The 19,299-nt window shown below is 41.6% G+C and overlaps 1 protein-coding gene across 3 annotated transcripts in view; it reads left to right on the top strand.

The window, feature by feature from the left end:
* The first annotated feature begins 310 nt into the window (after positions 1-310).
* ZNF143 (zinc finger protein 143) overlaps positions 311-19,299 on the top strand; it is a 67,117-nt gene continuing 48,128 nt past the window's right edge. For 2 of the 3 annotated variants that reach the window (XM_021685763.2, XM_044919812.1), the window contains exon 1: positions 311-629. The gene's annotated coding sequence lies outside the window, so the exon portion shown is untranslated. The remainder of the gene's footprint in view (positions 630-19,299) is intronic. The other variant, XM_044919813.1, reaches the window with a different exon arrangement.

The raw sequence follows: 19,299 nt of genomic DNA, 5'->3' as shown, positions 1-19,299 counted from the left end.
GGAGCCCCCAGGGAGCGGTCAGGCGTCTTTTTCTGTCCTAGCCCTCCCTACCACTTTCCTCCCAACGGGGCGACACTCGGCAATCCCTAGGCAAAGCCCAACCAATCTCCAGAACGCGCTCCAGGAAGCCAACCGGGAGACCCAAGGCCAACTCCTAGCCCCTGTGGGGAAAATGGCGCCTGTCACTCCATCTCCCTCCCGGCTAGTCACAAGGACCAGCCTCCCTCCCTCACTACAAAATGGCGCCTCCCGCTGGGGCCCCAGAATCGGCATAAATCACTTGTCAGCGAGGCGGTATCTCTCTAGGATGAGCGGTTCTGCCAACCAGTCAGACAGAGGAACTTTGATTCCGCCCTTTGCACAAACCATTCAGGCGCTGGCTGCAAGGCCAAACGAGGCTAACGTCACGGAAAGGGGGCGTGAATGAGGCGGTCTCCTTTCGCGTCGCCTAAATTTGAGCCAATCGCAAGCAGGAAGCGTCTCGTGAGTGACGTAATGACCGCCCAATGGAGGCTGGGGGCGGGCCTCAGACTCGCTATGCGGGTTGCGGGGCCTGGGGGCCGGGCGGCTGTTTCCTGTCCTGGTGCATGGTGGTCGGACGAAGGAATTGTTGGAAAATTTTCTCGGAGGTTCGTATATAAATGTGTTTTTACCCAGTGTGCATTATTCTCCGCCCGGCCGCCGCCCTCAGCGCGGCGGCGCGGGCCCGCTCGGGCCCGGGCTCTGACTCCGGCTCCTCAGCCTTCGCCGCAGGCCCTGCCGATCCTACGGCCGGCCTCGGTAGCGGCGCCTGGGCAGAAGCGGAGTTTATTAATAACCCGCGGCCGCCACTCTGGGGCGGCGGAGCTTTTCTCGCTGAGGACGCACCCTCCCCCCCTTGTCTCTGCGCGTTGCGCCCCGCCTGTTCCCCTCAGGGGACCGCCGAGGGGAGGGAGTGAAAGAGGGGAGGGTGGAGCCCTCGGGAGCCTGGCGGCGCTTCTCGGCTTGACCTCCGCGCGGGGCGAGTCCCCAGACGCCGCCGAGGCAAAGCTCCTCCGGCCGGGACGCCGACGCCGGGCCACGGTCCGCACCAGGCCCCATCCCGACGTCGGCGGCAGGACTGGCCCAGGGCCCGCTCAGGATCCCGTCTGCAGATCGCACCCAGAATTTCCTCCCACCCATATCGTGCACAAATTTCTTGTTTCTCTCACTTTTTTTTTTTTTTTTTAATTTTTAGGTTACTGGGGCCTAACATCGAATATTAGAAGTTGTCAGTTTTATCATTGCCCCTTTTTCTCGGTTTTGGCCAGAGTTAACGAATCTTTCAGTTGCTTTGTACTATATTACTGTGGAACGTGAACCGATTTTTATTCCCTCCCCTGTTGCTTCTTTTAAAGCATTTTTTTTCCCCATTAACGAAGCTAAGCAAAAAATAGGAAGAATACCATTGGTAAACCCATTATTTGTTTAAAATACGCTTCAGCCTTTGAGGTGTTTAATCAGCTGGTATGATCAAGTAGGGGTGTGATGAAAAATTGTAGGTTCAAGGTTGTGGTCGTCTTTTTCCTGAGTGTTGCTAGAAGATACACGTTTTGCTGAGTTAAAAATCTGTGCAGTATTTAATGTTTGCTCTTACTGGATGCCTAGTTTAAGTTCATTATTAAAGTGTTTAGTAAGAGAACAGGTGATGAGATCATGAAGATAAGATGCATAACTAATTTTATCCAGGTGTATCTTGACTACTTTGGAAATTATTGGCGGTTTACAAATACTTGAGTGGCTATTTTTTCTATAGCACCCTTTTATTTTTTAAAAATAATATCTTTATTGATATAATTTACATACCTTACAATTCACCCATTTGAAGTATATAATTAGGTAGGTTTAATAAATTTTGTTGTGCCCCCATCACCACAGTCCATTTTAAAACATGTTCATCACCCCTAAAAGAAACTACCGGTTAAATTACTCCCCATTTACCCTTAAATCTGCCCCCTTCCCCAACCACTAATCTACAGATTTGCCTATTCTGAACATTTCATGTAAATGGAATCACACAGTATGTGGGCTTTGTGACTGGCTTTTTTCACAGCATATTTGCAAAGTTCATTAATGTTATAGCTTGTGTTAGTACCTCATTTCTTTTTATTGCCAAATAATAGTTCATTGTATGGACCTAAGTTTTATTTAAACATTCATCTATTGATGGACATTTGAGTTTTCACTTTTTGTCTGTTACGCTGCTGTGAACATTTGTGTACAAGCTTTTGTGTGGACATACGTTTTCTTCTCTCTGAGATATTTTTATATACCTAGGAGTAGAATTTCTTGGTCATACAATAACACTATGCTCAACCTTTTGAGGAACTGTCAAATTTTTCCAAAGTGGCCGCACCATTTTGCATGCCTCTCAGCAATGTGAGAGTTCTCATTTCTCCATTTCCTTGCCAACACTCGTTATTATCAGTCTTTCTGATGGTAGTCCTCCTAGTGGGTATGAAGTGGTATCTCTTGTGATTTTGACTTGCATTTCCCAATGTTGTTAAGCATGTTTTTCATGTGTTTGTTGGCCATTTGTATGTCCTTCTTTGGAGAAATGTCTATTTGGATCTTTTCCCCATTTTGAAATTGGATTGTTTGTCTATTATTGAGTTGTAAGCCTTCTTTGTGTAAAAGTCTTTATCAAATAGATGATTTGTAAAATGTCCATAGCCCTTTGCTGCAAGCTGGGATATTACAGTGGAATATGCATTCATCATGTTCTTCATGGAATGATGACCTAGCTAGATTGGGGAATTATGCCTCCACCATTACTTTAGCATTATTACTTATGATGCATATGCAGTTTATGATCATGTTAGGAGAACTTTCTTTCTTGGTTGACTGAATGATTGATTTTAAGGGGCACCTGGGTGGCTCAGATAGTTAAGCGTCTGCCTTCGGCTTGGGTCATGATCTCCAGGTCGTGGGATCGAGCCCTGTGTCGGGCTCCCAGCTCAGCAGGGAGTGTGCTTTTCCCTTTCCCTCTGACTCTCCCCATTTGTGCTCTCTCTGTATCTCTCTCTGTCTCTTAAATGAATAAATAAAACCTTTTAAAAAAATAAAGATTTATTTATTTGAGAGAGAGCATGAGAGAGCGCAAGCAAGGGGGAGAGCGAGAAACAGACTCCCCACTGAGCAGGGAGCCCCATGCTGGGCTCAGTCCCAGGACCCTGAGATCATGACCAGAGCCAAAGGCAGATGCTTAACGGACTGAGCCGCCCAGGTGCCTCAGGAGAACTTTCTGAGTCCTGAGGTTTTTGTGATTACTTAATTTTGAAGTTTTTATCTAGTTCTTGTTTTTGTTTAAATCTGAGGTTTTACTTAGTACTGAGTCTTTTTGCCCCTGGCTTGATTTCAGGACATAATGATTTCTTAAAGAGTTGTGTTGTGTCGCTGCTCCTTTCTGTGCTTAGTTTGCATTCATTTTATTTTTATTTATTTATTTACTTATTTTTAAAGATTTTATTTATTTGACAGAGAGAGATACAGTGAGAGAGGGAACACAAGCAGCGGGAGTGGGAGAGGGAGAAGCAGGCTTCCCGCGGAGCAGGGAGCCCGATGCGGGGCTCGATCCCAGGACCCTGGGACCATGACCTGAGCCAAAGGCAGACGCTTAACGACTGAGCCACCCAGGCGCCCTGTTTGCATTCATTTTAAAGGATGGCCTTTATAGGACAGTGTTTTAAACTTTATTGTACTGTCAATCAAAATGATTTTGTTTTTAAGATGGATTTAGACTGAGAAATCTCCCTCTCCCTCATAGAAAAAAAATTGAAAGCAGTGATACACTTTTGTGCACATTTTCCCATAAATCTAATCCCAGTTTAAAACTGTGCTGCAGGGGCACCTGGCTGGCTGTCAGTAGAGTATGCGACTCTTTTTTTTTTTTTTTTTTTTAAAGATTTTATTTATTTATTTGAGAGAGAGAGTGAGAGAGAGAGCACAAGAGGGGGGAGCGGGAGAGGGAGAAGCAGACTCCCTGCTGAGCAGGTAGCCCGATGCGGGACACGATCCTGGGACTCCAGGATCATGACCTGAGCGGAAGGCAGTCGCTTAACCAACTGAGCCACGCAGGCGCCCGAGTATGCGACTCTTGATCTCTAGGTCGTGAGTTCAAGCCCCACATTAGGTGTAGAGATTATAAATAAATAAACTTTAAAATCCCATTATCAACTATTTCATGAAATAAATTATATTAAAACTATGCAGCAGTGGGAACTCTACACTCTGGGGAAATAACTTGTCCATTAATGTGTAGACACAGGCATTTAATGCCACAAACTACTTTTTTTTTTTTCTTGTGCTTAAAATACCACTTTACTTAGCACTTAATTTCCACTGTTGAGTGGTTTACATATATACATAAAACTATTATCTTTGTTATGAACCTAAGTCAAGTACTAGCGTTATCCCTGTTTTACAGTAAGTCAACTGAAGTTTGGAGTAACTTGTCCATTTATTATACAGCAAAGGTATGACTTGAACCAATGATTGGCTCAAGCCTAGTCTCTTAGCTGAGTTATTCAGTAACATACCACATACCTAACTTCTTTAACTTCTTTAACTTTTAAAATATGAGTCTGTAGTTCCTAGAAAGATACAGTATTTTGAATCTGTACATAATATGGGATAGCAGGGAAGTTTTTGTGTTATTTATGCACATCTTTAAATAACAATGAATGCGTTTGGGCTTGTATTGCAAAATAGAGATTTTTTTTATATAGTGCAGATGTAATGGTCACAAGAAGTTGGAATCATTTAAATGAATGGCAGTTTATATATGCTATATACGCACAGTACAATAGCATATTATAAAAGGTGAGGCATGATGAAAAGAGCATTGGAATAAAAGAAGACCTAGTCTTAGACCTGTCTCAGGCAGTTAATTAGCCATGTCCTCTTTTTCTTTTTAAAGATTTTATTTATTTATTTGAGAGAGAGAGAGACAGCGAGAGAGGGAACACAGCAGGGGGAGTGGGAGAGAGAGAAGCAGGCTTCCCGGGGAGCAGGGAGCCTGATGCGGGGCTTGATCCCAGGACCCTGGGATCGGATCATGACCTGAGCAAAAGGCAGACACTTAATGACTGAGCCACCCAGGCGCCCCAATTAGCCATGTCTTTATACGAATTGTATTCATTTGTTCAACAAATATTTAGTAAGTATATACCATGCGTCAGGCATTCTTGTAGGCACTGAGAATTCAGGGGTGAACAACAGATGGGGGCCCAGCCATGATGGAACTTAGAGTTCACTTAGAAATTCTGATAAGTACTATGAAGGAGATAGAGTTCTGTGGTAAAGAATAAGGGAATGGTGGTAGAATGGATATTTTATTTATTTATTTGACACAGAGAGAGTGAGCACAAGTAGGTAGAGTGGCAGGCAGAGAGAGAGGGAGAAGCAGACGCCCCGCTGAGCAGGGAGCCCAATGCTGAGCAGGGAGCCCAATGCGGGGCTCGATCCTAGGACCCTGGGATCAGGACCTGAGTTGAAGGCAGACGTTTAACCGACTGAGCCACCCTAGAATGGATATTTTAGATAAGTGACACAGAACAGTATGTGCTAAAGCAGGAAAGTCAGCATGACTGGATGTATACAATGGAGGACATTTATAAAGCACTCTGCAACATGAGTTATGTTAAACTCATTAGATATTCACTGAGTATATAATCTTAGGTGTCGGGTGCCTGGGTGGCTCAGTTGGTTAAGCGACTGCCTTCGGCTCAGGTCATGATCCTGGAGTCCCGGGATCGAGTCCCGCATCGGGCTCCTTGCTCGGCGAGGAGTCTGCTTCTCCCTCTGACCCTCCCCACCTCATGCTTTCTCTCTCAAATAAATAAATAAAAATCTTAAAAAAAAAAAATCTTAGGTGTCAAAATTTTAAAGACCCATAGAACACAGTACCTACCTTAGAAGGCTTATAGTCTAATTGGGCAGACTGGACGTGGGATTTTAAGGACTGCTAAGAGGAGAGAGGAGCAGTAGATATCAAGAATCAAGCCATTCAGCCACAAACGAAGTTTGTAAACCTCACTTTCCTCACCTGCAGAAAGAAAACTGGCAGGTTTTGAGTACATCTTGAGTGCTAAGGTCTTTATGTATTTATTTCCTTTCTTACGATAGCCCTATCAGGTGGATATTCTCCCATTTTTTCAAAAGAGAAAACGGAAGCTCAGCAGCAGGTTAATTGCCCGGGAACTGAGCAAGATTCAAATGCGGAGCATACCAGCAAATTATTAAGCCATATACAGATGAAACCTATGATAATAAAAATGTGATTCGTAATTCCCGGTGACCTGGGCTACAAGCCAAATAGCAGCAAATACTGTAGGATTGAAATGATGACTGAGATCCAGCTAGTGAGGGCCAGAGGCACCATGGAAGAGCCAGTGAGAATTACAAGCTGTTCCCTGAGCCTAGACTGCCCTTTCTACTTCTCCTACCCCTAGGAATTGTTTACTTGTGTTTTTATGCCCAGATTTACATATCGTCATCTTTGCATCCCTGAGGCAAAGTTAGGTGCTCCTTACTCTGTTAATGCTTTTCTTTATAGTAACTTTTTAAAGTAGTTTTATTTATTTTTTATTTTTAGGATTTTATTTATTTGACAGAGACACAGCAAGAGAGGGAATACAAGCAGGGGGAGTGGGAGAGGGAGAAGCAGGGTTCCCGCTGAGCAGGGAGCCAGATGCGGGACTCGATTCCAGGACCCTGAGATCATGACCTGAGCCCAAGGCAGAAGCTTAACCGACTGAGCCACCCAGGCCTCCCACCACTTGAGTTTTTAAATGTAAATACTAGCATATACATATATTTATGTACATTTTTAAAAACAGTACAGTCATACCATAAATACTCTTCTGCAATTTGCTTTTCCCCCACTTGCAATATGTCTTGTATGTATTTCCTACCATTTCATATTTATCCCATTCTTTTTCATGTCTGCATGTTTCATTTATGGATGTCCTATAATTTATTCTTTTGGGTGCACTTTTATTTTTTTAAAGATTTTATTTATTTATTTGACAGAGAGAGACACAGCAAGAGAGGGAACACAAGCAGGGGAAGTGGGAGAGGGAGAAGCAGGCTTCCCGCTGAGCAGGGAGCCCGATGTGGGGCTCAAACCCAGGACCCTGGGATCATGACCTGAGCCGAAGGCAGACGCTTAACGACTGAGTCACCCAGGTGCCCCTGGGTGCACTTTTAGATTGTTGACTATTTTTTACTATTGTAAATAATACTACAATGAACTTTGCACACTTGAGAATGTCTAATAAGTCCCAAGAAGAATTACTTGGTTGAAGATTTGCATTTAAAATATTGATAGTTGTTCTAATTGTTGTGGGGTTCCCCCCCCACATTGTGTTTTAATGACCTTTTTTTTTTAATTTTATTTTTATTATTTATTTGAGAGAGAGCGCGAGTGAGAGAGCATGAGCAAGGGGAGGGGCAGAGGGAGAAGCACACTCCCTGCTGAGCAAGGAGCCTGACATAGGGCTTGATCCCAGGACCCTGGGATCATGACCTGAGCCGAAGGCAGACTTAGCAAAGCTTAACTGTCTGAGCCACCGAGGCGCCCCTAATGACCTGTTTTCACTTGTGTCCCACCATGGAATGAGTTTCTTAGAGTCAAACACCCCTTCTTTTTTACCTCTCTGTATCTCTAAAAGCTTGTGTGTGCACGCACACATACTTAATACATATACATGTGTGTATAACACAGTCACATGTATGTATAACACATACACGTGTACATGTATACATATACTACTCAAAATATCAGTCCTAGATATTTATCTAACATATTTTTTTTAGTACTTGATCATGGTAAATGTAAAGACCTAAAGGAAAATAATAGGAGATGAAATTCAAAAAGTACATGGGAGCCAGATTGGAAAGTAGCCTGAATGTCAGACCAAGGAACTGGACTTAGACCTATAAGTAGTACAACTATAAGCGATCATAGGGGAAAATGTTCAGATCTGGAGGATTCTGTCTCAGGATTCATTTGAAAGGATCTTAAGTTCTTGCTCTTCTTTAAAGTAACCCAGACTTGGGGCACCTGGATGGCTCAGTCGGTTAAGCGTCTGCCTTCAGCTCAGGTCCTCATCCCAGGGTCCTGGGATCGAGTCCCACAAAGGGCTCCTTGCTCCTCAGGGAGTCTCCTTCTCCCTCTCCCTCTGCCCCTCCTCTTGCTGCTTCTCTCTCTCTCTCAAATAAAATCTAAAAACGAAACAAAACCCTTTAAAAAAAAAAAAGTAACCCAAACTAGAATGCATCATGCTAGTGATTTTTGTAAAAAAGTTGATACTGAATAGATCCACACACCCAATTCTCAGAGAAAGGGCCTTGGCCTTCTATCAAAAATTGGTGAATGAATATGTTTATTTAAAATATTTAAAGTATGCATCATTTTATGCTTCCCTTTAGTCTTTTTGACTAATCATCCATCTGTTCTTGGAGCATCCAGTGTAATAGCCAGGGCCAATAAGATGTGGTAAAATGAGCATAGTCATTATGTTACTGGTGGCAGGGCAGTCAGTGCAACACTTATAAAAAGTAATGGCAGCAAATTTTAATAGTCATAAAAAGGCTCACAGTTTTTGATCCAGTAATCTTAAACCTAGAATTTAAGGATGTAATCTACTTCATACCCCTAGCCCAAAAAACTATATTTATTTATAAACACGTTAATTAAAAGAGTGCTTTTTAAAATATTATTTATTATCTTTTTAAGAGATTTTATTTATTTATTTGACAGAAACACAGCGAGAGAGGGAACACAAGCAGGGGGAGTGGGAGAGGGAGAAGCAGGCTTCCTGCTGAGCAGGGAGCCCGTCACGGGGCTTGATCCCAGGACCCTGGATCATGACCTCAGCCGAAGGCAGACGCCCAACGACTGAGCCACCCAGGCGCCCTAAGAGTGCTTTTTATGACAAAATGATATGTGCCTAGCATGTAATGAGAAAAATGCTAAATGTCTTGAGAGGAAAATTAATTTGTTAAATGTGAATTAAAAGTAATCACTGTGAGGATTATTTGGCAACTTGGAATACTTTACAGAAATGAAAAGAACTGAATACAAAATGTTATCTATACTATAATTACAATGCTATAAAAATTATGTATGCATATGGATAGCAAGAGTTAGAGTAGAAAACCAGTAAAAATGAAAAGATTTGATTTGTTAAGCTATTGGAAATAATTCTTTTTAACTTTTAAATTTATATTACAGTGTTGTATGCAATGAAAATTTTAATGGTGTACAAAAACAATATAAGACAGTTGGCAGTGTTATTAGACTGGAAGGATGAGATTGGAGCAAAGAGAGTGGTAAAGAGCTTATTGCAATAGTTAATGTGTGAGGAGATGGAAAAGAAAGGTTTGAAGTATAAAAGTCATGGAGTTAGCAATTGCCCTGTTGCAAATTTAAGAATGGGTTTAGGGGCACCTGGGTGGCTCAGTCAGTGAAGTGTCTGACTCTTGATTTCAGCTCAGGTCATGATCTCAGGGTCATGATCTTAGGGTCTTGAGATCGAGCCCCACATGGGCTTCATGCTCAGCACAGAGCCTGTTGGTCCCTCTCCCTCTCCCTGCTTGTGTGCACACACACTGTCTCTCCTGGTCTCTCGGTCTCTCTCTCTCTCTCTGTAAAACAAATAAATAAAATCTTAAAGAAAAGAGCAATCCCTTCTTACAAAATGAACTTAAATTTCTATTTTTTTAACATAAGGTTGTGGTGGTGGTGGTTGCTGTTTTGCTTTAAACTACTTTTAAACAAAAGAGATTGAAATAGGTACATAATTATTTTGTGAGAACAAATGTGTGTAGTTTCTTTAAGTTGGCATTTTTTTCTAGAGAAAGCACACAAGCAGGGGGAGCTGCAGGCAGAGGGAGAAGCAGGCTTCCTGCTGAGCAGGGAGCCCGATGCGGGACTCGATCCCAGGACCCTGGGATCATGACCTGAGCCAAAGGCAGACGCTTAACCGACTGAGCCACCCAGGCGTCCATGGCATTTTATTTTTTACAGAAATTAATGAAAGAGTCCTAAAATACATTTCTAGTATATCTAATCACTCCAGTAGGCTACAACTGGTAGGCTGTTTTTCTTCAACCCTAGTACCCTGAGGTTGTCTTCAGTTTTCCACTCTCAGGTTTGAATAGATAATATGAGACTAAGAAAATCTAAATATATATAGAAACGTCATGCCTTTTCTACTTATATGTTCAGTGAAAGTAGAGTTGTTTTCCACAAAAAGGATATACCTAAGGCCTCTATACTATATGTTCCCTCTATCTTTTACAACTAGTGATTCAACTTGAAACATTAACTGATACTGTTCTTTAACGCTGATAGATCAGTTAAATAACTGAAGCATAGTATGAGAATTTTAAAAACCTGGTTATCCTCTGAACTAATCTTGTGTGAATCATGATTGTCTTTCTGTTTCTTTTGGTTATTCAGTATGTTGGGTGCATAAACCTGCTATTGGCATCTATTACTTTGATTTGAAATTTTGAATTTAAGCAGTCTTATTCTCATTGAGTGAATAAAGTCAAAGGGTTGTACTTAAAAATGCATTTATAGGGACACCTGGGTGGCTCAGTCGGTTAAGCGTCTGCCTTCGGCTCAGGTCATGATCCCAGGACTGGGATTGAGTCCTGCATCGGGCTCCTTGCTCAACAGGGAGCCTGCTTCTCCCCCTGCTTGCCACTCCCTCTGCTTATACTCTCTCTTACTCTCTCTCTAGCAAACAAATAAAATCTTAAAAAACAAACAAACAAACAAAACATTTAATAGGGGCGCCTGGGTGGCTCAGTTTGTTAAGAGTCTGCCTTTGGCTCTAGTCGTGATTGCGGGGTTCTTGGATCCAGCTCCCTGTCAGGCTCTCTGCTCAGTGGAAGTCAGCTTCTCCTCTGCCTCTCCCCCTGGCTCGTGCTCTCTCCCTCTCTGTCAAATAAATAAATAAATAAATAAATAAATAAATAAATAAATAAAATCTTTTTTAAAAATGCATCTATAATAAAATGTCACTTTTAGCTGTTTCTTATATTTGGGTTCAAGATAATATTTAGTTTGAAAAAAAGACACTAACTGCTAATAAAAATTTAAAAGCTTCCATAATATGCACTGAATTTGAAAATGGAGTCTGTTTCCAGACTGAAATGGTGGTTTGGAAAATGAAGTATACCAAGAGTAGAAGTATATCCCTCAAAACTAAAAATCTAAAGATTCTTCAAGGTGAGCATCTCTTATTTTATCTCTTGTTGAAAGTGCATTTCTTGAGGCTAAATAGGAGGACAACCCACAGGATTGGAGAAAATATTTGCAAATCCTCTATCTGATAAAGGATTAATATACAGAATATATAAAGAACTCTTACAATTCAACAGTAAAAAGACAACCCATTTTAAAAAATAGAGGAGAGGCGCCTGGCTGGCTCAATTGGTAGAGCATGCACTCTTCATCTCGAGGTCTTGAGTTGAAGCTCCACATTGGGCATGGAGCCTACTTAAAATTTTTAAAAATTTTTAAAAATTTTAAAAAACAGGCAAAAATAGACAAAGATCTGAGTAGAATTTCTCCAAAGAAGATATACCAAATGTCAATAAGCACATGAAAATATGGTCAACATTATTAGCCATAAGGGAAATGCAAATCAAACCACAGTGAGATACCACTTCATACACACAAGAATGGCTATAATCAAAGACTGATAAACTGTTAGTTAAGACGAGAAATTGAGAAATTGGAACCTGATACGTTGCTAGTTGGGAATGTAATATAATGCAACTGCTTTGGAAAAGTTTGACAGTTCCTCACAATTTAAGCGTAGAGTTACCATATGACCCAGCAATTATATACATACATGCATACATATCCCCAAGAGAACTGAAACCTATGTCCACGCAAAAACTTGTACACCAGTATTTGTGGCATTATTCATGATGGCCAAAAATTGGAAAATGGCTCAAATATCTAGATACAAACAACTCAGATGATTGGATAAATAAAATGTGCTACATTCATACAATGAACCATTATTCAGCAATAAAAAGGAATGAAATACTCATCTATGCTACAACATGGATGAACCTTGAAAACATTTTAAGTGAAACAAGCCAGTCACAAGAGACCACATACTGTGTAATTCCATTTATATGAAATATCCAGAAGAAGATCTATGGAGATAGAAAGTAGCTTAGTGATTGCTTGCCTAGGGCTTTGGGGGGGGGGGGGGGAGATGAGGTTTTCTTTTTGGAAGTGATAAAAATATCCTGAATGTATGTTGTGGCAATGTTTGTACAACTTTGAATATACTAAAGCCATTGAATTGTGTATACCTTAAATGGGTAAATATTGTGGTATGTGGATTATGTCTCAGTAAAGAGATTTTTATTTTATTTTTTATTTTTTTAAAGATTTTATTTATTTATTTATTTGACAGAGAGAGACAGTGAGAGAGGGAACACAAGCAGGGGGAGCTGGAGAGGGAAAAGCAGGCTCCCCACTGAGGAGAGAGCTGGATCCCAGGACGCTGGGATCATGACCTGAGCCGAAGGCAGACCCTTAACGACTGAGCCACCCAGGCGCCCCTCAGTAAAGACATTTTTTTTTATTAAAGATTTTATTTATTTATTTGAGACAGAATGAGAGAGAGAGAGAGCACATGAGAGGGGGGAGGGTCAGAGGCAGAAGCAGGCTCCCTGCCGAGCAGGGAGCCCGATGCGGAACTCGATCCAGGGACTCCAGGATCATGACCTGAGCCGAAGGCAGTCGCTTAACCAACTGAGCCACCCAGGCGCCCTCAGTAAAGACATTTTTAAAGATTTCTTTATTAGAGAGAGAGAGTGAGTGCAGGGGGGGCGGTGGGTGCGGGGGCAGGGGCAGAGGGAGAGAGAAAGGGCTTGATTTCACAACACTGAGATCATGACCTTAGCCGAAATCAAGAGACAGATGCCCAACTGACTGCACCACCCAGGCACCCCTCAGTAAAGATATTTTTAAAGTGAAAAGAATAAGTAAGAGGAAAGTTCCTCTTGCATAATGCATCTCCAAAGCCTGTTTTTGCTTGCTTGCTTCTGCAGTACCCTTTTACAGTAGTAGGAGAAAAGAGTGAATAGACAGAGACATAGAGCTGTGTCATCTCTTCTCATTTAGCCTAAAACTACTGATAAGTAGTAGTAATGCCGGGTGCTGTTCTAAGCAATTTATATTTATCCTTATAGCAGCTCTGTTGAGTACCCTCCTTTTATAGATGGGAAAACTGTGGCACAGAGCTGTTAAGTACTTGCCCTTGGTCACATAGATAATATGTGGTACAATGATATTTTGAAGCAGGTTGTCTGGCTCCAGAGTCCTCATTCTTAAGTATGTTATACCACCTCTCATAAGCATTCCTTCTCAAGTACAACCCACACTTTCTTATCTACCTGTAGGGGTATCCTCCTTAGACATTTTGTTCTAGTAGCTCGTTACTGTAGATACACTGCTTCTGCTCTAGAGAAGAACAGGTAATTAAAGTATACTGTAATAAGTGTTATGTATAGACAGAGTATCATGGGAAATACATCTAAAGCATTCTGACCCAATTTGGGAAGTTCAGATAAAATTTTCTGGTGGAATCAGACTGGAAGAATTTAGCAAGGTAAAGAGAGGAGGAAGAGTTCTAGATGGTGGGAATAGCAATATATAGAGGCCTAGATGCAAGAGATACGTTAGGCTTTTCTGGGCGTGGCAAATAATCCACTAGCTCATGTAAGAGTTGTTGAGTCAAATGGTTAGAAGTTAGACTTTGCCACTTTGCGAAGTTAAGGATACCAGTTAACCTTTCTGAGCTTCATTTTCTTTATCTGCAAAATTGGGATAAAATGGTACTTTATTCAAAGGACTGCTAGAAGGATTAAATGAATTAGTAGTGATGCCTGGCATATAGTAAGTATTATGAAAGGGTTAGTTATTATCTTTATCATTTGCTGTTTAATATATATTTGTATTATTAATTTTTTTAAAGATTTTATTTATTTGAGAGAGAGAGGAAGAGCACAGGCAGGGGGGAAGGGGAGAGGGAGAAGCAGACTCCCCATTGAGCAGGGAGCCCGACTCGGGGTTCCATCCCAGGACCCTGGATCATGACCTGAGCCAAAGGCAGAAGCTTGATCGACTGAGCCACCCAGGTGCCTCTGTATTATTATTTTTATTAATATTATTAAATGGTAGTATCATTAACTACTAGAATTTTATTTTATCTTTTTTTAAAGATTTTATTTATTTCTTGACAGAGACAGCGTAGAAGGAACACAAGCAGGGGGAGTGGGAGAGGGAGAGAAGCAGGCTTCCCGCTGAGCAGGGAGCCTGATGTGGGGCTCGATCCCAGGACCGTGGGATCATGACCTGAGCTGAAGGCAGATGCTTAACCGACTAAGCCACCCAGGCGCCCCTAACTACTAGAATTTTAATCAAGATTGGGTGGATATAGAATGTGAGGAGGTTGTGACTAGAACAAGACTAGAGGATAGAGTGACTGACTTGTCCTCATTTGCCCAGGACTATCCCAGTTTTAAAACCAAGTCCATACCCCCCACCTCCTGCCCCTTAAAACAAAATGGAAAGCCCCGTATTCCGGGAACCTCCTCAGTCTTGGGCAAATTGGAATGGTTGTCCAACCTATTAGAGAAGTTTACTAGAGTCCAGATCATAATATCTGGACTCCGGGGAAATGGGAGAGTACTAAAGGTTTTGAGACAGAGAACTGCTATGATTGGGTTTGAAATCACTTGGACTGCACTATGGAGATTATATTGGAGGAACGTAGGAGTAGACTTTAAGGAGGCTGATATAATAATCCAAGTGTATGATGGTAGCCTCAATTAAGACAGTCTAATAGAAGTGAATTAATTTGATAGGTATTTAGGAGGTAGAGTGATAGTTATTAGTGATTGGCTGGAGAATAAGGGAGATTTCAGTTACTGGGTTGGTGATTGCATTTGTCACTGAGATAGAAAATGCAGAAGGAGAATTTCATGGGAATCTGTTGAGATGGAGGTGACTGTGGACCATGGAGGTCATTGAGGCCAGTAAGCAACTAGATAGATCAGTAACTCTTAAAGGACTAGATAGATTTTAGAGAGCTTATAAATTCCAGAAATCTTTGAAGCCATGGGAATGGATGTGATTGCTCAAGAGGAAAAGGGTATAAAATGAAAGAACAAACTAGGACAGAAACTTGAGGATCCTCAGTCTTTAGGAACCCACAGGAGAAACTGAAAAGGATTAGCTAGGAAGTTGGAGATAACCAGGAGCATGTGGATGCCGCAGAGCCAAGGCAAGAGAGTGTTCCAAATAGATAAAAGGTCAGTGGTATTAAATCAAGTATGATACAACTGAAAAATCTCCGTTACGTTTTTTTTTTTAATGTTTAACTATTGCCACATTAGGTCTTTTTTTAAACTTCTTAAAAATCTAAGGTATAGTCTTCAATGTTCCATTTGATGAATTTTGGCAGTTGTATCCACCCAAAATGATCATCACTCAAAAGAAGATCCCCCAGCCTTGTAACCACAGTTTAATTTCTATCACTGTAGATTAATTTTGCCTGTTCTTGGAAGTTATATTGATGGAATAATACAATATGTATTGTTTTGTATATGGCTTATTTCTCTCAACACGATATTTTTGAGATTCATCACTGTTATTGTATGTATAGTAGTAACTTGTTCCTCTTTATTGTTAATATCGCATTATATAGGGCGCCTGGGTGGCTCAGTCGGTTGGGCGACTGCCTTCGGCTCAGGTCATGATCCTGGAGTCCCGGGATCGAGTCCCGCATCGGGCTCCCTGCTCAGCGGGGAGTCTGCTTCTCCCTCTGACCCTCCTCCCTCTCATGCTCTCTGTCTCTCATTCTCTCTCTCGCAAAAAAAAAAAAAAAAAAAATACTGCATTATATAAATTTATCACAGCATCTTTAGCCATTCTTTAATTGATGGATACTTAGGTTCTTTTCAGTTTGGAATATTATGAATAAAACTGCTATGGACAATTCTTGTACAAGTTTTTTGTGGACATATATTTTCATTGGGTAAATAAATACCTAGGAATGGCTGTTGAACTTTATGTTAAATTGGAGATTAGTGACCAGCCAGGGCAGTTTCCATAGAGTTAGGGGCAGAAACCAGATAGATGGCAGTGGGAAATCAGGAAGTATTGTTAGTAACAACTGTTAAGGAAATCTAGCTAAGGGGCACCTGGGTGGTTCAGCCTTCAGCTCAGGTCATGATCCATGGGTCCTGGGATCAAGCCCTGTCGAATCCTCTGTTCAGCGGGGAGTCTTCTCTCCCTCTCCCTCTGCTGCTCCCCTTGCTTGTGCTCTTGCTCATGCTCTCTCTCTCAAATAAATAAATAAAATCTTTTTAAAAAAACAAAAGAAATCTAGCTAAAATTATCTAGTCTAGATAAGGAGGAAAGACAGAGACTAGTAGCTAAATCAGAGGTGAGATTTTGTTTATTTGATTTTATTTTTGTATTTTTAAAATTCTTGATGGGAATGAACTAGTAGAGAAAGAGAGGGATTGTTTGCAGAAGAAGTCCCTGAGATCCCCAAGGAAGAAAGACAAATGAAATGCAGGTTGGAGGAATTAGTTTTACCTTGTAGGAAGGTAATCTGGTAGGAGAGAAGGAGGAAGTGTGTGTAAATGCAGTCAAGTGATAGGTTTATTGGCAAAGAATTCCTCTCTAATGACTTCTATACTTTCTTTGAAGTTCGGAGCTCATTAATTTGCTGAAAATGAGGTGGCAGGGACAAGGGGTAGGGAGAGCAGGAAAGGGAGTAGAGAGGTTTGAGGCAAATGGAAAATATTTTAGGGGGGCCTGGCTGGCTCAGTCAGTAGAGTGTGTGACTCTTGGAATTGTGAGCTCGAGCCCCACGTTGAGGTACAGAATACTTAAAAATAAAAAAATCTTAAAAAAAAAAATATTTTAAGTAGTTACCATGAAGAAACAAACGTAAGTGTGCTGGACAGCTTTGGGGGTTCAGAGGAGGTTGGAAGAGCTCAAAGAACTTTTATGGCCCTGAAGAACTGTTCCATTTATTTATTTATTAAGATTTTATTTATTTGACACAGAGGGAGAGAGAGAGACAGCTGAGAGAGGGAACACAAGCAGGGGGAGTGGGAGAGGGAGAAGCAGGCTACCCACGGAGCAGGGAGCCTGATGTGGGACTCGATCCCAGGACCCTGAGATTATGACCTGAGCCAAAGGCAGACAATTAATGACTGAGCCACCCAGGTGCCCCTGTTCCATTTATTTTTATTTTATTTTTTTAAGATTTTATTTTTTTTAAGTAATCTCTATACCCAACATGGGGCTCAAACCTACAACCCTGAGATCAAGAGTCACACACTGTACCAACTGAGCCAGCCAGGTGCCCCAGGACTGTTCCATTTAACTGTCAAACAAGTTATTAGATCTGAAAAGTGCTTTGTAAATATGAGGCGTACATAAATAGTTATTTCTACCTAGAGGTGTATGTTTAAACTATCCGCGTTTAGTGTCCTATTCAATGCCTTTTTGGACAGAGGATCTGTTTTGTTTAGGAGTTGTGTATCAGGAATGCCCTGATACAGGATATACAGTGCTTATCTTGGGAAGTAAAGTACAACTTAGCATATATAATAGTCTTGAAATGACTGTATGCTTTTTTTCTTTTTAAGTAGGCTCCACACCCAGCACGGAGCCCAGTGAAGGGCTTGAACTCAGGATCCTGAGATCAAGATCTTAGCTGAAATCAGGAGTCGGATGCTTAACCGACTGAGGCAACCAGGCGCCTCCGACTTTGTGCCTTTTTAATAGAGCAATGTCAGAAATGGCTTTTGAATATGCCAGAAGCTCTCTTTCTCCTGCTGCTTCTATTCCTGAAACTCCCTAGTCTCCGTGAAAGCAAACCAGGGCATGCTTCGCAACCTGCTGTCTGCAGGCATGCCCTTATCAAGCCATGTTGTTAGTGGCTAATCTGTTGAGGTTTGAGAGAAAGAGTTTTTAAAGTTCTTTTTTATATCAATGATTCAGTTAATATTAAGCCATCACCAAAACTGACATTCCTGATGACTAGACCTAGATGTTCATTTCTAAATTCTTGTCTCTGCGCTCACCTCTTTTTCTCATAAGTATTTTTAGCGTTAAGCCTGGTAGACCTTATTGCAACCACCTTCCAGTCAGTGTCAAATATTCAGTTACTGGGTGCCTGGGTGGCTCAGTCGTTAAGCGTCTGCCTTCGGCTCAGGTCGTGATCCCAGGGTCCTGGGATCGGGTCCCGCATCGGGCTCCCTGTTCGGCAGGAAGCCTGCTTCTCCCTCTCCCACTCCCCCTGCTTGTGTTCCTGTTCTCGCTATCTCTCTGTCAAATAAATAAATAAAATCTTTAAAAAAAAAAAAAAATTCAGTTACTGAATGGTCCTAGAATTTGGCAAAGCCTTCAAATACCACCATTTCACCCATCCAGTAGAATATTCTACTGGATAAAATCGGTGGTATAAATTCTATCCCTGTATTTTACCCTTTAGCATCCTAGGGAGCGTGCAAAAACTCTACCTCATTTGCTAGTACATTCCAGCTGCTCTGTATTTAATTGAATTACATTTCATCAGTGGAACATACTAAGTCCCTGAGTGTATTTAAATAAAACTGAAGAGACTTGAAAGACCATTTTCTACAAATGCTAACCAAGGCAGTGTAAACTGAAAGTGCAGGCATCCACTGTACAGGATAGCCCACTGTTTTCATGTTGCTCTATGTACCAAGGAACTTCCTCATTCCAGGTTAGGAGATGTCCTAAAATGTTGCATGAATGCCCAATGTTAAATGGAAAAGCACCTTTTATAGTAGTGAATTTAGAAGGCAAATTTGGAATTGAAAACAGGTAATAGGAAGACCTAGCTTCTCTGTTGCGTTTAGGTGAAACTGACCTGAGGTTAGGACCTGAGTTTGACAGTTTCTGAAGGCCTGCCTTATGTGGCTGGCTCCATGCAAAGAGGACATCTAAAATGTGTTAATCTAGATTTCTTCTCTTCTCTTTTCTTTTCTTTTCCTTTCTTTCCTTCCTTCCTTCCTTCTTTCTTTTTTCCTTTTCTTCTTTCTTTCTTCCCTTCCTTCCTTCCTTCCTTCCTTCCTTCCAGTAGGCTCCAGGCCAGTGTGGAGCCCAACGTGCGGCTTGAACTCATGACCCTGAGATCAAGACCTGAGCTTGGGATCAGGAGTTGGGCACTTAACCAACCGAGCCACCCA

Source organism: Neomonachus schauinslandi, chromosome 11 (assembly GCF_002201575.2).
Source record: "Neomonachus schauinslandi chromosome 11, ASM220157v2, whole genome shotgun sequence".
Taxonomy (NCBI): Eukaryota; Metazoa; Chordata; class Mammalia; order Carnivora; family Phocidae; genus Neomonachus; species Neomonachus schauinslandi.
Note: the sequence above shows the minus strand (reverse complement) of the source record. Positions and strands in the feature narration are given on the sequence as shown.